Genomic DNA, 16,852 nt, shown 5'->3' with positions numbered 1-16,852 from the left:
TCACACGTTCCACATGCCTTTGTCCAACGCGGTCTGACGTGCTTCACCAAGTGTAAGAGTCTCTAGGTCCATCATTGCTTGTGACAAGTGGCAACACTTGACTTATTTCTTTATGACTGAGTGATGGTTCCATGCTACATCTGTGCCACCTCTTCTCGGGCCCGCCACGTGTGGATGGGCGCTGGGGTTTGCTCCGTGTCTTGGCCATGGCAAACAGTGTCGCCGTGTCCGTGGCGGTGTGGGCACCCTCAGACCTCCCCGAGGTTTGCCCTCTGCGGGTGTGTACCCTGGAGGGACGGTTGTGCTCGGTCACATGGGAGCTCTCCTTGGTCCTCGTGAAATCTCAGCCACCCGAGCGGCCAACCACCACTCCCCATCCCACCGTGTGCCCCCAGCCATGTCACACCCGAGACTGGACATTTGCTCCTGATGAGTGGTGACTTTGGTCTCTGGGGCGGTAAGGGGGGCCCACCCATCTCGGACCAGGTCTGGCCCCCATCTGGGACCCCGTTTCTGTCGTTGGCTTGCCTGCGTCCTCAGCCCACCGCTGAGCCTGAGCAGCCTGCAGCACCGCGCACCAGTGTGGCTCGCCCGCTCACCCGCCACCCCGCCCAAATGAATGGAGTGCTCCCCACCATCTTCCTCATGCCACAGCCCCATCACTGTCACGGCCTGCCCTCTGCCTTTCCCTCCAACTCCAGGCTCGGACCCATCCGCCCCCGCCCCGGCCCCGCCACCAACGCCCTGGAGCTCGGGCCACCCCTCCCACGTCCTGCCCTGGCCTGGCCTGGCCTGCCCTGCCCTGAGGTTCACCAGTGCGGGCCTCCCTCCGGCTCCGCGGACCCACCCCGACCCTACGCCCACCCCTACCTCCCACAGATCCATCCCAGCCTCTCACATGCGCCTGGCAGGGCTTTGCCACCTCGCCCATGCTCCTGCAGAGGGCCTGCTCGAGCGGCCTGCCGATCTTTCGGCCAGGTTCCCTCGAGCCCCACCCATCCCCTCATGCTGGCCCTCCAGGAAGACTCCACCCAAGCACCCCTGGGCCTGCCTGCCAGCCCCTCAGCTCGCCGCCGCCCCCTCTCCCTGCGATGATCGCTCTGCCCAGGTCCCTGATCCACGTGGGGCGCCCACCAGCCATGGCCCCAAGCACCTTCGTCCCATACTCTCCCCCACGCACGCTGATGCCCACGGCCCCGGCAGGGGCCTCAAGGAAACCTCCTTTGGCCACGGCAAGCACACGTCGGGCCACGGGGGCTCCTTTCCCATAGGGGACTCGGCGCCATCCCACCCGATTGTGCCGCCCTCGCTGCACTTTGGTGCCCTTGGTCGGCCGTCCACTTCCCCTCCGAAGGACACAGTCCTTGAACGGACGTGGAATGAAACCCTTTGGGGAAAGACGACCTCGAGATTGGCCCAAGGGGAGACTGTGGTGGGCGATTACCCTCGGGGAGAGTTCCTAGGGGAAGACAATGACAGGTTGGCGAGAGGGATGGAGTGGATCCTGGATAGACAGTTGGATGAGAATGGGAAACTCGTAGATGTCATAACTAGGGGAGGGGTGCGGGGAACAGGGCGCTGTGCGTGTGTGTGTGTGTGTGTGTGGGTGGGTGGGTGGGTGGGTGTGTGGGTGGGTGTGGGTGTGAGGGCGCCCCAGTGCCCACCTTTGGTTACGAGTGGGGGAGGGAGGCCTGGGGAAATCTTGCCTCAGTCCGGTAGGATTGAGAGCTGTGGTCAGGCAAGGGAAACACCCTGATGGTTGGGTAGTCCTCCCTGGCAGGCATCGCTGCCTCGAGCGCATCTGCCGCCTCCAGGCCGGTGGGCTAGCTTTGCCCAGCCGGGCCGGCCCGCCCCCCCGGATCTGCGAGCTCTCTCACTTCCACTAAGCGGTGGTGGGATTCGAGGCACAGGTCCACATCCGTCTTCACCCCTTTGCCTCGGGGAGAGCGAAGAAGAACTAAAGAGCCCCTTGAGGAAAGTGAAAGAGGAGAGTGAAAACGTTGGCTTCAAACTCAACATTCAGACAACTAAGATCATGGCATCCCGTCCCATCACTTCATGGCAAATAGACGGGGAAAGAACGGAAAGCGGGAAAGACTTCATTTGGGGGGGCTGCCCCAAAGCACTGCAGACGCCGGCCGCGCCGGCGAAATGAAAAGACGTTCGCTCCTTGGGAGAAAAGCTATGACCAACCTAGACAGCATGTCGAAAAGCAGAGACGAGGTCTGTGACGAGGGTCTGTCTCGTGAAAGCTACGGTTTCTCCAGCGGTCACGTACAGATGTGAGAGGTGGAGTATAAAGAAGGATGAGTGCCGAAGAATTGATGCTTTTGGACTGCGGTGTTGGAGAAGACTCTTGAGAGTCCCTTGGACTGCGAGGAGACCCAACCCGTCCATCCTCGAGGAAATCAGTCCTGAATATTCATTAGAAGGACTGAGGCTGAAGCCGAAACGCCAATCCTCTGGCCACCCGACCCGCAAAACTGACTCACGGGGAAAGACCCTGATGGAAGGCAGGAGGAGACCGGGACGACCCGACAGAAGACGAGAGGCTTGGATGGCATCCCCGACTGGACGGACATGAGTTTGAGCAAGCCTCGCGAGTTGGTGATGGACAGGGAAGCCTGGCTGCTGCAGTGCCCTGAGCGACTGAACTGATCCCGATGCCTCCCGGGCGCCGTGGTCCGCCTCCCAGAGCCCACTCAAGACCAGAACCCTCTCGGAGACAGCAGCACCATACGGGAGTCACAGCCAGCCCGGGACCTGGCGCGCAGTGGCCAAGCCGCCCAGAGACGGGGCTGGCATGAGGGACATGGGGAGGCAGGCGTGTCCGTGGCCACTGGCCCCCACTCTCCGAGGCACATCCCCCTCGCTCACCTTCGGCTGCGGCCACCGCCCCTGCCGCTGCTGGCCCCCGCTGGCGACCACCACAGCTCGCGCCCCTACCCCCGCCCCTATCCCCACCCCGCCCTATCCCACCCCACCTCCTCACCGGCCCCGCCCCCCGCCACCCCTCCCCCCGCCCCCCCGACACCAGGAGAACCAGCACAAGCCCTGGAGCTTCACGGCCGCCACCAGGGCCAGCAGCCGCAGCCCCTCAGGAGGGAGGGAGGCGGGGGATGGGAGGCCTCAGGCCGGTCGTGGTGAAAGCGGCGCGAGGTTGCCACTGCGGCCAACAAAGGTTTGCCCCGGGGGACGGCGGAGGTGGCCTGAATCGTGCTTGGGCTGGAGGTGCAGGGTCCCGGGGGCCTCTGGCGCAGTGCTGAGCTGCTAAGTCGCGTCAGTCCTGTCCGACTCTGTGCGACCCCGTAGACGGCAGCCCACCAGGCTCCCCCGTCCCTGGGATTCTCCAGGCAAGAACACTGGAGTGGCTTGCCATTTCCTTCTGCAATGCATGCAAGTGAAAAGTGAAAGTGAAGTCGCTCGGTCCTATGGGACGTTTAGCGACCCCATGGTCTGCAGCCTCCCAGGCTCCTCGGTCCATAGGGTTTTCCAGGCAGGAGGACTGGAGTGGGTTGCCATTGCGTAGGCTAAAAGGGTAAAGGTGGGAGGGTCGCCGGCGAGGACCCCGGCAGGTGGCAGGCCTCCGGAGAGGAAGAAGAAAGGCTTCCCTGACCGGGAATCGAACCCGGGCCGCGGCGGTGAGAGCGCCGAATCCTAACCACTAGACCACCAGGGAGCGTCGGGGCAAGGCCCTCGCCTGCTCCCGCTGAACCCAGCGCCTCCATGCCACCCGCCCGCGCCACCTTGCCGCCCACACCCGGCCTTTGCAAGTCCAGCCGCCCGCCGGCCCCGTCAGTCCTCCTGCCTTGGCGTGCCGTCTTGCTTTCAGCCCCCTCAAAACACTGCGCGCGCCGCCGGCTTCTCGCACACACGCCAAAAGCCGCGGGCCAGCGGGCTGGCTCCCCGCTCCCAGCTCTCTCTCCCCGCCATCGCCCGTGCCGGGAGGGCGGTGCAGCTCAGCAAAAGGTCGGCCCGCTGCGTTGGCCGGGAATCGAACCCGGGTCAACTGCTTGGAAGGCAGCTATGCTCACCACTATACCACCAACGCTACACAGCCCGGGCGGCCGCCGGACGCCGGCCCCGGGCTCGCCCCAGCATACTCTGGCCGCCGCCGCCGTCGCCGCCGCCCTGCCGCCGCCGCCGCCACCCCTGCCGCCACCGCCTCCCCATCCGCATCCCTGCCCCGACGCCCCGTCAGCCGGAGGCTCTGCGCCGCCGCCGGCGCCACCAGCAGCCGCGCGGCGCCCCATGCGCGTCGGCGCTACGCCGTTGCCGTGGTCCACCCGCCCGACGGCCTTGCGGCCCTGCGGCCCTTCGCTCCCCGCCGCGGCCCGCGAACGCCTCCGCCCTCACCTCCGGCGGGCAACGCGGGGCACGCAGCTTCCCGCACCCAGCTGGCCAAAGCCCTTCTCCACCGGGCTCTGGGCGCGGCCACTTCCCACGACGACTTGGGGACACGGGACCCAGCTGCCTGCACGCGTCGCGGCGCTGTGCCGAGCCGCACGGCGGGGGCGTCGCGAGCCTAGGAGCCCACTCAGGCGGCCAGTGGGAGTGGGTGCGTGGGCGGCCGGGCGGCCCCGCGGGCCGCAAGCTCCGGCTCTGGTCGGGCAAGGCCGTGGGGTGGCCAAGGAGGCCCTCGCTCGGCCGTGGCGACCGTGCGCCCGGCGACCACAAAGGGCTCGGGCTGGAGGCCCGCACGGGGAGAGGGGGTCGACGGTGGCTAGGCCGCGCACCGCGCCCTGGCGCCTCGCCCAAAGGCGGCGGGACCAGACGAAGGGCCTCTGGGGGCCTGGCGGCAGGACAGAGAGCGACCGCGGCCACCAAAAAGGGTGTGTGGCCTCCCCGTCGGGGAATCGAACCCCGGTCTCCCGCGTGACAGGCGGGGATACTCACCACTATACTAACGAGGACGGCGGCGACCGTCCTACCGCCCGGCCGCTCTCGGGCTGCCTGCCGACGCGACCCCTGCCCAGCACGGGCCCCCGGCCACCGCGGGTCCCGACCCAACCGGGCACCCAACCAACCGCCTCGCTCACAGCGGCAGCCCGCCACCCCGACAGGGCCCCGGACCCCCGGGGCACTGGACACTCCCCAGGGCGCGCCGCCTCTTGCCTCCCACGCGGGCATTCCGCCGGGAGAAGGGGGCCCGAGAAGGCAAGCGAGGCTGCGAGGACACGGTGGGCGCGCGCCGGCGGGCGTCGGGCCAGGAGAGGCGCGGCTGGGGAGGGGCCGGCCCGCCCACGGCCCGGCTGGGTCCGGGGAGCGACCGGCGGCCGAGCCAGGCGCCTCGGCCGGCCGCCGCGCGCCGGCTCCGTCGACACCCACCCCGGACGGCCGCCTGCCTGCCTGCCTGCCTGCCTGCCTGCCGGGCGCGGCGCGGCGCGCGGCCCGCCAAGGGCGCCGGGGCTCGCGCCGCGTCGGGTCCCAGCCAGGCGAGCGGCCACGCGCCCAGCCAGGCCCGCCGTCAGGATGGCCGAGCGGTCTAAGGCGCTGCGTTCAGGTCGCAGTCTCCCCTGGAGGCGTGGGTTCGAATCCCACTCCTGACAAGCCAGCCTTTTGGCCCGCCGGACAAACGCGCCCGTCCTCCCCGCGCCACTGCCTTGCTCCACACACGCCCTGCCTCCCGCCACCTGCACCCCCACCCCAGGAACCTTCAGTCCTCCTCAGCGCATCTTTCCTCCCCAGCTGGCTGCAGCTGCAGCTGCTGGTTTTCCTGCTCCCCGCCTCCCCCTCGCCCACCCTCCCACTCCCACGGCCCCGCCCCGCCCCCGGCCGCACCGAAGCACGCAGCCCCGCGGCGGCTGGCAAGCCCTCCTCGCGTCGCCGGCGCTCCGACTTCTGCCGGGGAACGGCCAACTCGCTCTCGCAGCCTTGCTTCCACGTCCGCCCGCCCCCGGCCGCTCTCCCTCCGGCCGGCACCCTGTCCTCCGCACCCGCCCCGCCGGCCCGCCTGCGCTCCCCAGTCACACCGAGGCGGCCGAGCCCCCGCCTTGCCCGCCAGGGGGGTGCTGCGTGCCCTCGACGCTTCTGCGCCTTGCGGCCTTGGCCGGGCCACACCTGCCTGCCGCCCGCCAGGGACACGTGCCTCCCAGCCTTCCTGCTGGCCAGCGAACACCGGTCTTCCTGCCACCAGTCCGTCCCGGGAAGGGTGCTCCTCTGGGGAGGGAGCAGAAGCCCTACGTGCCCGTGCAGCCCGCCCACCGGCGGCCGGCCGGCGCCCCCGACCTTCCCGGGGGAAGCCGCTGCCCGGGCCGGAGCCAAGCCCTTCCAGAGCGCGCTCCCTGCCTCAGCCGGCAGTCCCCGAGCCAGGAGCCGCTCTGCCAAAGGGCCCCTCCTCACCAGCACCACCACCCCGTCAGAGCCGGACCTCGGGCGCGCGGCCCGCCAGAGCGCACGAGCCGGGCTCACACGCCTTTGGGTCGGGACCCGGCGGTCGCTGAGAGGAACGTCGGCGCGCGGCCGCAGCGACCACGCAGCGCCTGCGCCTGCACCTGACAGGGATCTCGGCGCCGGGCAGGAGGCGTCGGCTCCCGGCCCCCTCGGGCGACACCGACAGGGTCGCGGCGGCCGTGGTCGGCGCAGAAGGCGCGCGACGGGCCGAGTGGGACCCTCCGAGAGCGCCGCGCCCTGTGGTCCTGCACGTGCCCGGATCCTGGCTTTCAGGTCGCCCCCTCTCCCCGCTCCCCACCGTCGTCTCCTGCTCCGATGGAGCAGATAGATGCCGACGGGCGACGGGCGAGCAGTGAGCAGTGCCGGGCGGGTGGCGGTCAGCGCCCCTGGGGCAGCGTCGGGCGGCGTTGGCCATCGGTGCATGGGTGGTTCAGTGGTAGAATTCTCGCCTGCCACGCGGGAGGCCCGGGTTCGATTCCCGGCCCATGCAGCCGCAGCGTCCCCTTTTGGTCCCGCAGTGCAGCCCCAGAGCCCAGCTAGGTCTGCCGGCTGAAAGACGCTCCAGGCAGCGCTCCTGCAACCGCTGGCTGCTACCTGCCGCCCGCTGCCTCTCCCACGCAGACGCCCACCACCCCACCCCACCCCCACCCCACCCAGAAAAGGCCCTGCTGCCAAGCCTCCGTGGCCCCAAGCCCTGCGGGCTCAGCCGCCCGTGCGTCCAGGCGCCTTTCTTGTGTTTGCCCGCTTCCTCACCCGGACCCAGCCAGGGGCTCAGGGATTGCACTGGAAGGAATAGCCCACGGCTGGCAGCCGCCCGCACCACCTCTTCACCTTTCACAACGTCCGTCTCCAAGCTCCCTGCCTCACTCTCCCCACACTCCGAGAATCAATCACACTACGTTTGCACAGTCAGGAGCAAGGAAGTTGCCACATCTGGCAAGCATACCTCCCTTTCGCCTGGAGGGTCCCTGGACCAGCGTCTTGCAGGAGGAGTTCCAAAGAAGTCCACCAGCTCCCGTCCCTCGGCAGAAATGGGTCTCCAACAGGGACGGCCTCACCGCCTCAAACACCACCCCATGCCCCTGAAACCCTGTTGCGCGCCTCACCTCAGCATCAGCCCTGCCCCCAAGAGCACCACCACCTCAGCCTGCACCCTCACCGTGCCCCTACTTCCCCAAACGCAACCCCCATCCCACCCCCACCCGGCTCCCCACCTCCCCCATTTGCACACCCCCCCCCCACCACGCCCAGGTCCTCCCTGAGCCATTCCAAATCCCAGGCTGTCCAGGAACCTGCCTTTGCATTTGGCGCACTGGCCTGCCTCCCCCCACCCCCTACCCCAGGCCAGGGCCTGCTCCTCTTTCTGCTTCTTCCAACACGAGGAGAACTGCTTTACAGTCCTGGGTTAGTCTCAGGTGCTCGGCAAAGTGATTCAGTCCCCTGTTCTTTTCCAGGTGATTTTCCAGTGTAGGTTAAGGCGAGACACGAATACAGTTCTCATGCTACAGAGGAAAGCTCTGTTGCTCATCGACTGTAAGTACAGTATTTCCTATCTCTTGATCCGACTCCAACTTCGTCCCTCCCCTGCCTTTCCCCTTGGCTAGCCCTATGCACGTTTTCTCCGTCTCAAGGTCGGTTTCCCCTTTGCACACAGATTCACTGGTATTCGTTGTTCGAGTCCACAGAGCTTTGTCCCTCTCCACCCGACTCACTTCAGGCAGTGGACCCTTCTGTGGGTCCGTCCGGCGTTGCGGCCCATGGCGATGGCCGCTCCTACTTGATGGCTGCGTCATATTCCACGGTACGTATCTGCCTCACCTTCTCGTGCCGGCCACGGGCCGACGGGCACGTGAGGGTTTCCCACGTCTCGGCTACGGCACCGAGGGCTGCGATGACCCTGGGGGATGCCCGCCTCTCTTCCCATTGGGCGTGTTGTCTTTTCCCGATGAGTAGCCGGGATTGGGTCTGCTGGATCATCATGTGAGCTCTTCTTTGTCCTACTGGTGGACCGATCCTCGACTGATTGACTTCCCCGGAGTGGCAGTTGTTGTTCTGGAAGTGTACAACTACAGCCTGGTGCCCGTGTCCGCTGTACAGCGTTGTGATTCCCTCCTGTGCAGGTGGGATGAGGGTTTCAGATCGGTTTCCGTTACAGGTGAACAGGATACGGGATCTCATTCCCTGTAGTATCCCGTGTCTCCTTGTTGCTCCTCTCCTTTCTACGCAGTACTGGTACGGTACATCCGTTGAGCCCGGCTCCTCATCCATCCCTCCGTCCGTGACTCTGCCCTTGGGAAGCCCGAGGCTGCTTTCCCGAGTCTGAGAGTCTGTCGCTGGTTGCCACAGGGGTGAATTTGTACAACACTTAAGATTCCACCCATCTGTGACCCTGCCTGTTTGACTTCCCTCACCAAGGGTAATATTGCGCAGCTCCAGCTTCCGCTGTTGCTGCCAGTGACACTAATGCACTCGCGTGGACGGCTCAGTGCCATCCCATTCTCTCCCTGTCTCTGGTATGGCACCTACGCGGGTGAGCCGTTGGGGATGGGCACTAGGGTTTCCTCCACGTCTCGGCTATGGCAAGCAGTGCTGCTATGACCGTGGGGTTTGCATGTGTCTTTCCGAATGAAGAGTTGCGGCTCTCACGGGTATGTACCCAGGGTGGGATTGGGACAGCTCGTCTGTTCCCGGCCGACTTACTTGCCTGTTGATTTCGTTTCTTCTGCAAAGCCGATTCCATTGTCGGAGTCACGGTTGTTGCTGAAGCACAGTGGGTTTCCAATATTGTGCTCGTTTCCGATGGACCGCAAAGTGATTCTGTTTCCCGTGTTGTACACGGGATTTTGGATTTCATGTATGTTTTCAGATTCTTGTCCACTCGAGGGGATTCCAGGGTACTGACGCTTATTCCCTGTGTTGAACTGGATCACCTTGGCGCTTCTCCCTTTATCCAGGGTCCTGCGTATCTGTTCGTCCCAGCTGCACACGCATCCCTCCAGCGCTGCCTTTCCGCTGGCGTTCCCCTAAGGTGGTTTTCTGCGTGAGTGGGTTTCTCCTCGGCAAATAGCTCCGTTTTGTATTCTTTCACACGTTCCACATGCCTTTGTCCAACGCGGTCTGACGTGCTTCACCAAGTGTAAGAGTCTCTAGGTCCATCATTGCTTGTGACAAGTGGCAACACTTGACTTATTTCTTTATGACTGAGTGATGGTTCCATGCTACATCTGTGCCACCTCTTCTCGGGCCCGCCACGTGTGGATGGGCGCTGGGGTTTGCTCCGTGTCTTGGCCATGGCAAACAGTGTCGCCGTGTCCGTGGCGGTGTGGGCACCCTCAGACCTCCCCGAGGTTTGCCCTCTGCGGGTGTGTACCCTGGAGGGACGGTTGTGCTCGGTCACATGGGAGCTCTCCTTGGTCCTCGTGAAATCTCAGCCACCCGAGCGGCCAACCACCACTCCCCATCCCACCGTGTGCCCCCAGCCATGTCACACCCGAGACTGGACATTTGCTCCTGATGAGTGGTGACTTTGGTCTCTGGGGCGGTAAGGGGGGCCCACCCATCTCGGACCAGGTCTGGCCCCCATCTGGGACCCCGTTTCTGTCGTTGGCTTGCCTGCGTCCTCAGCCCACCGCTGAGCCTGAGCAGCCTGCAGCACCGCGCACCAGTGTGGCTCGCCCGCTCACCCGCCACCCCGCCCAAATGAATGGAGTGCTCCCCCACCATCTTCCTCATGCCACAGCCCCATCACTGTCACGGCCTGCCCTCTGCCTTTCCCTCCAACTCCAGGCTCGGACCCATCCGCCCCCGCCCCGGCCCCGCCACCAACGCCCTGGAGCTCGGGCCACCCCTCCCACGTCCTGCCCTGGCCTGGCCTGGCCTGCCCTGCCCTGAGGTTCACCAGTGCGGGCCTCCCTCCGGCTCCGCGGACCCACCCCGACCCTACGCCCACCCCTACCTCCCACAGATCCATCCCAGCCTCTCACATGCGCCTGGCAGGGCTTTGCCACCTCGCCCATGCTCCTGCAGAGGGCCTGCTCGAGCGGCCTGCCGATCTTTCGGCCAGGTTCCCTCGAGCCCCACCCATCCCCTCATGCTGGCCCTCCAGGAAGACTCCACCCAAGCACCCCTGGGCCTGCCTGCCAGCCCCTCAGCTCGCCGCCGCCCCCTCTCCCTGCGATGATCGCTCTGCCCAGGTCCCTGATCCACGTGGGGCGCCCACCAGCCATGGCCCCAAGCACCTTCGTCCCATACTCTCCCCCACGCACGCTGATGCCCACGGCCCCGGCAGGGGCCTCAAGGAAACCTCCTTTGGCCACGGCAAGCACACGTCGGGCCACGGGGGCTCCTTTCCCATAGGGGACTCGGCGCCATCCCACCCGATTGTGCCGCCCTCGCTGCACTTTGGTGCCCTTGGTCGGCCGTCCACTTCCCCTCCGAAGGACACAGTCCTTGAACGGACGTGGAATGAAACCCTTTGGGGAAAGACGACCTCGAGATTGGCCCAAGGGGAGACTGTGGTGGGCGATTACCCTCGGGGAGAGTTCCTAGGGGAAGACAATGACAGGTTGGCGAGAGGGATGGAGTGGATCCTGGATAGACAGTTGGATGAGAATGGGAAACTCGTAGATGTCATAACTAGGGGAGGGGTGCGGGGAACAGGGCGCTGTGCGTGTGTGTGTGTGTGTGTGTGGGTGGGTGGGTGGGTGGGTGTGTGGGTGGGTGTGGGTGTGAGGGCGCCCCAGTGCCCACCTTTGGTTACGAGTGGGGGAGGGAGGCCTGGGGAAATCTTGCCTCAGTCCGGTAGGATTGAGAGCTGTGGTCAGGCAAGGGAAACACCCTGATGGTTGGGTAGTCCTCCCTGGCAGGCATCGCTGCCTCGAGCGCATCTGCCGCCTCCAGGCCGGTGGGCTAGCTTTGCCCAGCCGGGCCGGCCCGCCCCCCCGGATCTGCGAGCTCTCTCACTTCCACTAAGCGGTGGTGGGATTCGAGGCACAGGTCCACATCCGTCTTCACCCCTTTGCCTCGGGGAGAGCGAAGAAGAACTAAAGAGCCCCTTGAGGAAAGTGAAAGAGGAGAGTGAAAACGTTGGCTTCAAACTCAACATTCAGACAACTAAGATCATGGCATCCCGTCCCATCACTTCATGGCAAATAGACGGGGAAAGAACGGAAAGCGGGAAAGACTTCATTTGGGGGGGCTGCCCCAAAGCACTGCAGACGCCGGCCGCGCCGGCGAAATGAAAAGACGTTCGCTCCTTGGGAGAAAAGCTATGACCAACCTAGACAGCATGTCGAAAAGCAGAGACGAGGTCTGTGACGAGGGTCTGTCTCGTGAAAGCTACGGTTTCTCCAGCGGTCACGTACAGATGTGAGAGGTGGAGTATAAAGAAGGATGAGTGCCGAAGAATTGATGCTTTTGGACTGCGGTGTTGGAGAAGACTCTTGAGAGTCCCTTGGACTGCGAGGAGACCCAACCCGTCCATCCTCGAGGAAATCAGTCCTGAATATTCATTAGAAGGACTGAGGCTGAAGCCGAAACGCCAATCCTCTGGCCACCCGACCCGCAAAACTGACTCACGGGGAAAGACCCTGATGGAAGGCAGGAGGAGACCGGGACGACCCGACAGAAGACGAGAGGCTTGGATGGCATCCCCGACTGGACGGACATGAGTTTGAGCAAGCCTCGCGAGTTGGTGATGGACAGGGAAGCCTGGCTGCTGCAGTGCCCTGAGCGACTGAACTGATCCCGATGCCTCCCGGGCGCCGTGGTCCGCCTCCCAGAGCCCACTCAAGACCAGAACCCTCTCGGAGACAGCAGCACCATACGGGAGTCACAGCCAGCCCGGGACCTGGCGCGCAGTGGCCAAGCCGCCCAGAGACGGGGCTGGCATGAGGGACATGGGGAGGCAGGCGTGTCCGTGGCCACTGGCCCCCACTCTCCGAGGCACATCCCCCTCGCTCACCTTCGGCTGCGGCCACCGCCCCTGCCGCTGCTGGCCCCCGCTGGCGACCACCACAGCTCGCGCCCCTACCCCCGCCCCTATCCCCACCCCGCCCTATCCCACCCCACCTCCTCACCGGCCCCGCCCCCCGCCCCCCCTCCCCCCGCCCCCCCGACACCAGGAGAACCAGCACAAGCCCTGGAGCTTCACGGCCGCCACCAGGGCCAGCAGCCGCAGCCCCTCAGGAGGGAGGGAGGCGGGGGATGGGAGGCCTCAGGCCGGTCGTGGTGAAAGCGGCGCGAGGTTGCCACTGCGGCCAACAAAGGTTTGCCCCGGGGGACGGCGGAGGTGGCCTGAATCGTGCTTGGGCTGGAGGTGCAGGGTCCCGGGGGCCTCTGGCGCAGTGCTGAGCTGCTAAGTCGCGTCAGTCCTGTCCGACTCTGTGCGACCCCGTAGACGGCAGCCCACCAGGCTCCCCCGTCCCTGGGATTCTCCAGGCAAGAACACTGGAGTGGCTTGCCATTTCCTTCTGCAATGCATGCAAGTGAAAAGTGAAAGTGAAGTCGCTCGGTCCTATGGGACGTTTAGCGACCCCATGGTCTGCAGCCTCCCAGGCTCCTCGGTCCATAGGGTTTTCCAGGCAGGAGGACTGGAGTGGGTTGCCATTGCGTAGGCTAAAAGGGTAAAGGTGGGAGGGTCGCCGGCGAGGACCCCGGCAGGTGGCAGGCCTCCGGAGAGGAAGAAGAAAGGCTTCCCTGACCGGGAATCGAACCCGGGCCGCGGCGGTGAGAGCGCCGAATCCTAACCACTAGACCACCAGGGAGCGTCGGGGCAAGGCCCTCGCCTGCTCCCGCTGAACCCAGCGCCTCCATGCCACCCGCCCGCGCCACCTTGCCGCCCACACCCGGCCTTTGCAAGTCCAGCCGCCCGCCGGCCCCGTCAGTCCTCCTGCCTTGGCGTGCCGTCTTGCTTTCAGCCCCCTCAAAACACTGCGCGCGCCGCCGGCTTCTCGCACACACGCCAAAAGCCGCGGGCCAGCGGGCTGGCTCCCCGCTCCCAGCTCTCTCTCCCCGCCATCGCCCGTGCCGGGAGGGCGGTGCAGCTCAGCAAAAGGTCGGCCCGCTGCGTTGGCCGGGAATCGAACCCGGGTCAACTGCTTGGAAGGCAGCTATGCTCACCACTATACCACCAACGCTACACAGCCCGGGCGGCCGCCGGACGCCGGCCCCGGGCTCGCCCCAGCATAATCTCGCCGCCGCCGCCGCCCCTGCCGCCCCTGCCGCCACCGCCTCCGCATCCCTGCCCGGACGCCCCGTCAGCCGGAGGCTCTGCGCCGCCGCCGGCGCCACCAGCAGCCGCGCGGCGCCCCATGCGCGTCGGCGCTACGCCGTTGCCGTGGTCCACCGGCCCGACGGCCTTGCGGCCCTGCGGCCCTTCGCTCCCCGCCGCGGCCCGCGAACGCCTCCGCCCTCACCTCCGGCGGGCAACGCGGGGCACGCAGCTTCCCGCACCCAGCTGGCCAAAGCCCTTCTCCACCGGGCTCTGGGCGCGGCCACTTCCCACGACGACTTGGGGACACGGGACCCAGCTGCCTGCACGCGTCGCGGCGCTGTGCCGAGCCGCACGGCGGGGGCGTCGCGAGCCTAGGAGCCCACTCAGGCGGCCAGTGGGAGTGGGTGCGTGGGCGGCCGGGCGGCCCCGCGGGCCGCAAGCTCCGGCTCTGGTCGGGCAAGGCCGTGGGGTGGCCAAGGAGGCCCTCGCTCGGCCGTGGCGACCGTGCGCCCGGCGACCACAAAGGGCTCGGGCTGGAGGCCCGCACGGGGAGAGGGGGTCGACGGTGGCTAGGCCGCGCACCGCGCCCTGGCGCCTCGCCCAAAGGCGGCGGGACCAGACGAAGGGCCTCTGGGGGCCTGGCGGCAGGACAGAGAGCGACCGCGGCCACCAAAAAGGGTGTGTGGCCTCCCCGTCGGGGAATCGAACCCCGGTCTCCCGCGTGACAGGCGGGGATACTCACCACTATACTAACGAGGACGGCGGCGACCGTCCTACCGCCCGGCCGCTCTCGGGCTGCCTGCCGACGCGACCCCTGCCCAGCACGGGCCCCCGGCCACCGCGGGTCCCGACCCAACCGGGCACCCAACCAACCGCCTCGCTCACAGCGGCAGCCCGCCACCCCGACAGGGCCCCGGACCCCCGGGGCACTGGACACTCCCCAGGGCGCGCCGCCTCTTGCCTCCCACGCGGGCATTCCGCCGGGAGAAGGGGGCCCGAGAAGGCAAGCGAGGCTGCGAGGACACGGTGGGCGCGCGCCGGCCGGCGTCGGGCCAGGAAAGGCGCGGCTGGGGAGGGGCCGGCCCGCCCACGGCCCGGCTGGGTCCGGGGAGCGACCGGCGGCCGAGCCAGGCGCCTCGGCCGGCCGCCGCGCGCCGGCTCCGTCGACACCCACCCCGGACGGCCGCCTGCCTGCCTGCCTGCCTGCCTGCCTGCCGGGCGCGGCGCGGCGCGCGGCCCGCCAAGGGCGCCGGGGCTCGCGCCGCGTCGGGTCCCAGCCAGGCGAGCGGCCACGCGCCCAGCCAGGCCCGCCGTCAGGATGGCCGAGCGGTCTAAGGCGCTGCGTTCAGGTCGCAGTCTCCCCTGGAGGCGTGGGTTCGAATCCCACTCCTGACAAGCCAGCCTTTTGGCCCGCCGGACAAACGCGCCCGTCCTCCCCGCGCCACTGCCTTGCTCCACACACGCCCTGCCTCCCGCCACCTGCACCCCCACCCCAGGAACCTTCAGTCCTCCTCAGCGCATCTTTCCTCCCCAGCTGGCTGCAGCTGCAGCTGCTGGTTTTCCTGCCTCCCCGCTTCCCCCTCGCCCACCCTCGCCCACCCTCCCACTCCCACGGCCACGCCCCGCCCCCGGCCGCACCGAAGCACGCAGCCCCGCGGCGGCTGGCAAGCCCTCCTCGCGTCGCCGGCGCTCCGACTTCTGCCGGGGAACGGCCAACTCGCTCTCGCAGCCTTGCTTCCACGTCCGCCCCCGGCCGCTCTCCCACCGGCCGGCACCCTGTCTGTCCTCCGCACCCGCCCCGCCGGCCCGCCTGCGCTCCCCAGTCACACCGAGGCGGCCGAGCCCCAGCCTTGCCCGCCAGGGGGGTTGCTGCGTGCCCTCGACGCTTCTGCGCCTTGCGGCCTTGGCCGGGCCACACCTGCCTGCCGCCCGCCAGGGACACGTGCCTCCCAGCCTTCCTGCTGGCCAGCGAACACCGGTCTTCCTGGCACCAGTCCGTCCCGGGAAGGGTGCTCCTCTGGGGAGGGAGCAGAAGCCCTACGTGCCCGTGCAGCCCGCCCACCGGCGGCCGGCCGGCGCCCCCGACCTTCCCGGGGAAGCCGCTGCCCGGGCCGGAGCCAAGCCCTTCCAGAGCGCGCTCCCTGCCTCAGCCGGCAGTCCCCGAGCCAGGAGCCGCTCTGCCAAATGGCCCCTCCTCACCAGCACCACCACCCCGTCAGAGCCGGACCTCGGGCGCGCGGCCCGCCAGAGCGCACGAGCCGGGCTCACACGCCTTTGGGTCGGGACCCGGCGGTCGCTGAGAGGAACGTCGGCGCGCGGCCGCAGCGACCACGCAGCGCCTGCGCCTGCACCTGACAGGGATCTCGGCGCCGGGCAGGAGGCGTCGGCTCCCGGCCCCCTCGGGCGACACCGACAGGGTCGCGGCGGCCGTGGTCGGCGCAGAAGGCGCGCGACGGGCCGAGTGGGACCCTCCGAGAGCGCCGCGCCCTGTGGTCCTGCACGTGCCCGGATCCTGGCTTTCAGGTCGCCCCCTCTCCCCGCTCCCCACCGTCGTCTCCTGCTCCGATGGAGCAGATAGATGCCGACGGGCGACGGGCGAGCAGTGAGCAGTGCCGGGCGGGTGGCGGTCAGCGCCCCTGGGGCAGCGTCGGGCGGCGTTGGCCATCGGTGCATGGGTGGTTCAGTGGTAGAATTCTCGCCTGCCACGCGGGAGGCCCGGGTTCGATTCCCGGCCCATGCAGCCGCAGCGTCCCCTTTTGGTCCCGCAGTGCAGCCCCAGAGCCCAGCTAGGTCTGCCGGCTGAAGACGCTCCAGGCAGCGCTCCTGCAACCGCTGGCTGCTACGTGCCGCCCGCTGCCTCTCCCACGCAGACGCCCACCACCCCACCCCACCCCCACCCCACCCAGAAAAGGCCCTGCTGCCAAGCCTCCGTGGCCCCAAGCCCTGCGGGCTCAGCCGCCCGTGCGTCCAGGCGCCTTTCTTGTGTTTGCCCGCTTCCTCACCCGGACCCAGCCAGGGGCTCAGGGATTGCACTGGAAGGAATAGCCCACGGCTGGCAGCCGCCCGCACCACCTCTTCACCTTTCACAAGGTCCGTCTCCAAGCTCCCTGCCTCACTCTCCCCACACTCCGAGAATCAATCACACTACGTTTGCACAGTCAGGAGCAAGGAAGTTGCCACATCTGGCAAGCATACCTCCCTTTCGCCTGGAGGGTCCCTGGACCAGCGTCTTGCAGGAGGAGTTCC

General features: G+C 67.4%; 10 non-coding genes across 10 annotated transcripts; 4 read left to right on the top strand and 6 right to left on the bottom strand.

The window, feature by feature from the left end:
• Window positions 1-3,607: 3,607 nt before the first annotated feature.
• Window positions 3,608-3,679, bottom strand: TRNAE-CUC (transfer RNA glutamic acid (anticodon CUC)). The gene has a single exon. It is a non-coding gene; the product is annotated as a tRNA-Glu (tRNA).
• A 300-nt stretch (window positions 3,680-3,979) lies between these two features.
• On the bottom strand, window positions 3,980-4,051 carry TRNAG-UCC (transfer RNA glycine (anticodon UCC)). The gene has a single exon. It is a non-coding gene; the product is annotated as a tRNA-Gly (tRNA).
• Window positions 4,052-4,841: 790 nt separating this feature from the next.
• Window positions 4,842-4,913, bottom strand: TRNAD-GUC (transfer RNA aspartic acid (anticodon GUC)). Its single transcript has one exon. It is a non-coding gene; the product is annotated as a tRNA-Asp (tRNA).
• A 553-nt stretch (window positions 4,914-5,466) lies between these two features.
• On the top strand, window positions 5,467-5,549 carry TRNAL-CAG (transfer RNA leucine (anticodon CAG)). The gene has a single exon. It is a non-coding gene; the product is annotated as a tRNA-Leu (tRNA).
• Window positions 5,550-6,812: 1,263 nt separating this feature from the next.
• TRNAG-GCC (transfer RNA glycine (anticodon GCC)) lies at window positions 6,813-6,883 on the top strand. The gene has a single exon. It is a non-coding gene; the product is annotated as a tRNA-Gly (tRNA).
• Window positions 6,884-13,085: 6,202 nt separating this feature from the next.
• On the bottom strand, window positions 13,086-13,157 carry TRNAE-CUC (transfer RNA glutamic acid (anticodon CUC)). The gene has a single exon. It is a non-coding gene; the product is annotated as a tRNA-Glu (tRNA).
• Window positions 13,158-13,457: 300 nt separating this feature from the next.
• Window positions 13,458-13,529, bottom strand: TRNAG-UCC (transfer RNA glycine (anticodon UCC)). Its single transcript has one exon. It is a non-coding gene; the product is annotated as a tRNA-Gly (tRNA).
• Window positions 13,530-14,293: 764 nt separating this feature from the next.
• TRNAD-GUC (transfer RNA aspartic acid (anticodon GUC)) lies at window positions 14,294-14,365 on the bottom strand. Its single transcript has one exon. It is a non-coding gene; the product is annotated as a tRNA-Asp (tRNA).
• Window positions 14,366-14,918: 553 nt separating this feature from the next.
• Window positions 14,919-15,001, top strand: TRNAL-CAG (transfer RNA leucine (anticodon CAG)). Its single transcript has one exon. It is a non-coding gene; the product is annotated as a tRNA-Leu (tRNA).
• Window positions 15,002-16,275: 1,274 nt separating this feature from the next.
• On the top strand, window positions 16,276-16,346 carry TRNAG-GCC (transfer RNA glycine (anticodon GCC)). Its single transcript has one exon. It is a non-coding gene; the product is annotated as a tRNA-Gly (tRNA).
• The last annotated feature ends 506 nt before the right edge of the window (window positions 16,347-16,852 follow it).

Source organism: Bos grunniens, chromosome 3 (assembly GCF_055505025.1).
Source record: "Bos grunniens cultivar Pamir isolate PY7600 chromosome 3, Bosgru_T2T1.0, whole genome shotgun sequence".
NCBI classification, from domain to species: domain Eukaryota; kingdom Metazoa; phylum Chordata; class Mammalia; order Artiodactyla; family Bovidae; genus Bos; species Bos grunniens.
The sequence above is the reverse complement of the archived record's forward strand: the minus strand, read 5'-3'. Positions and strand labels throughout refer to the sequence as shown.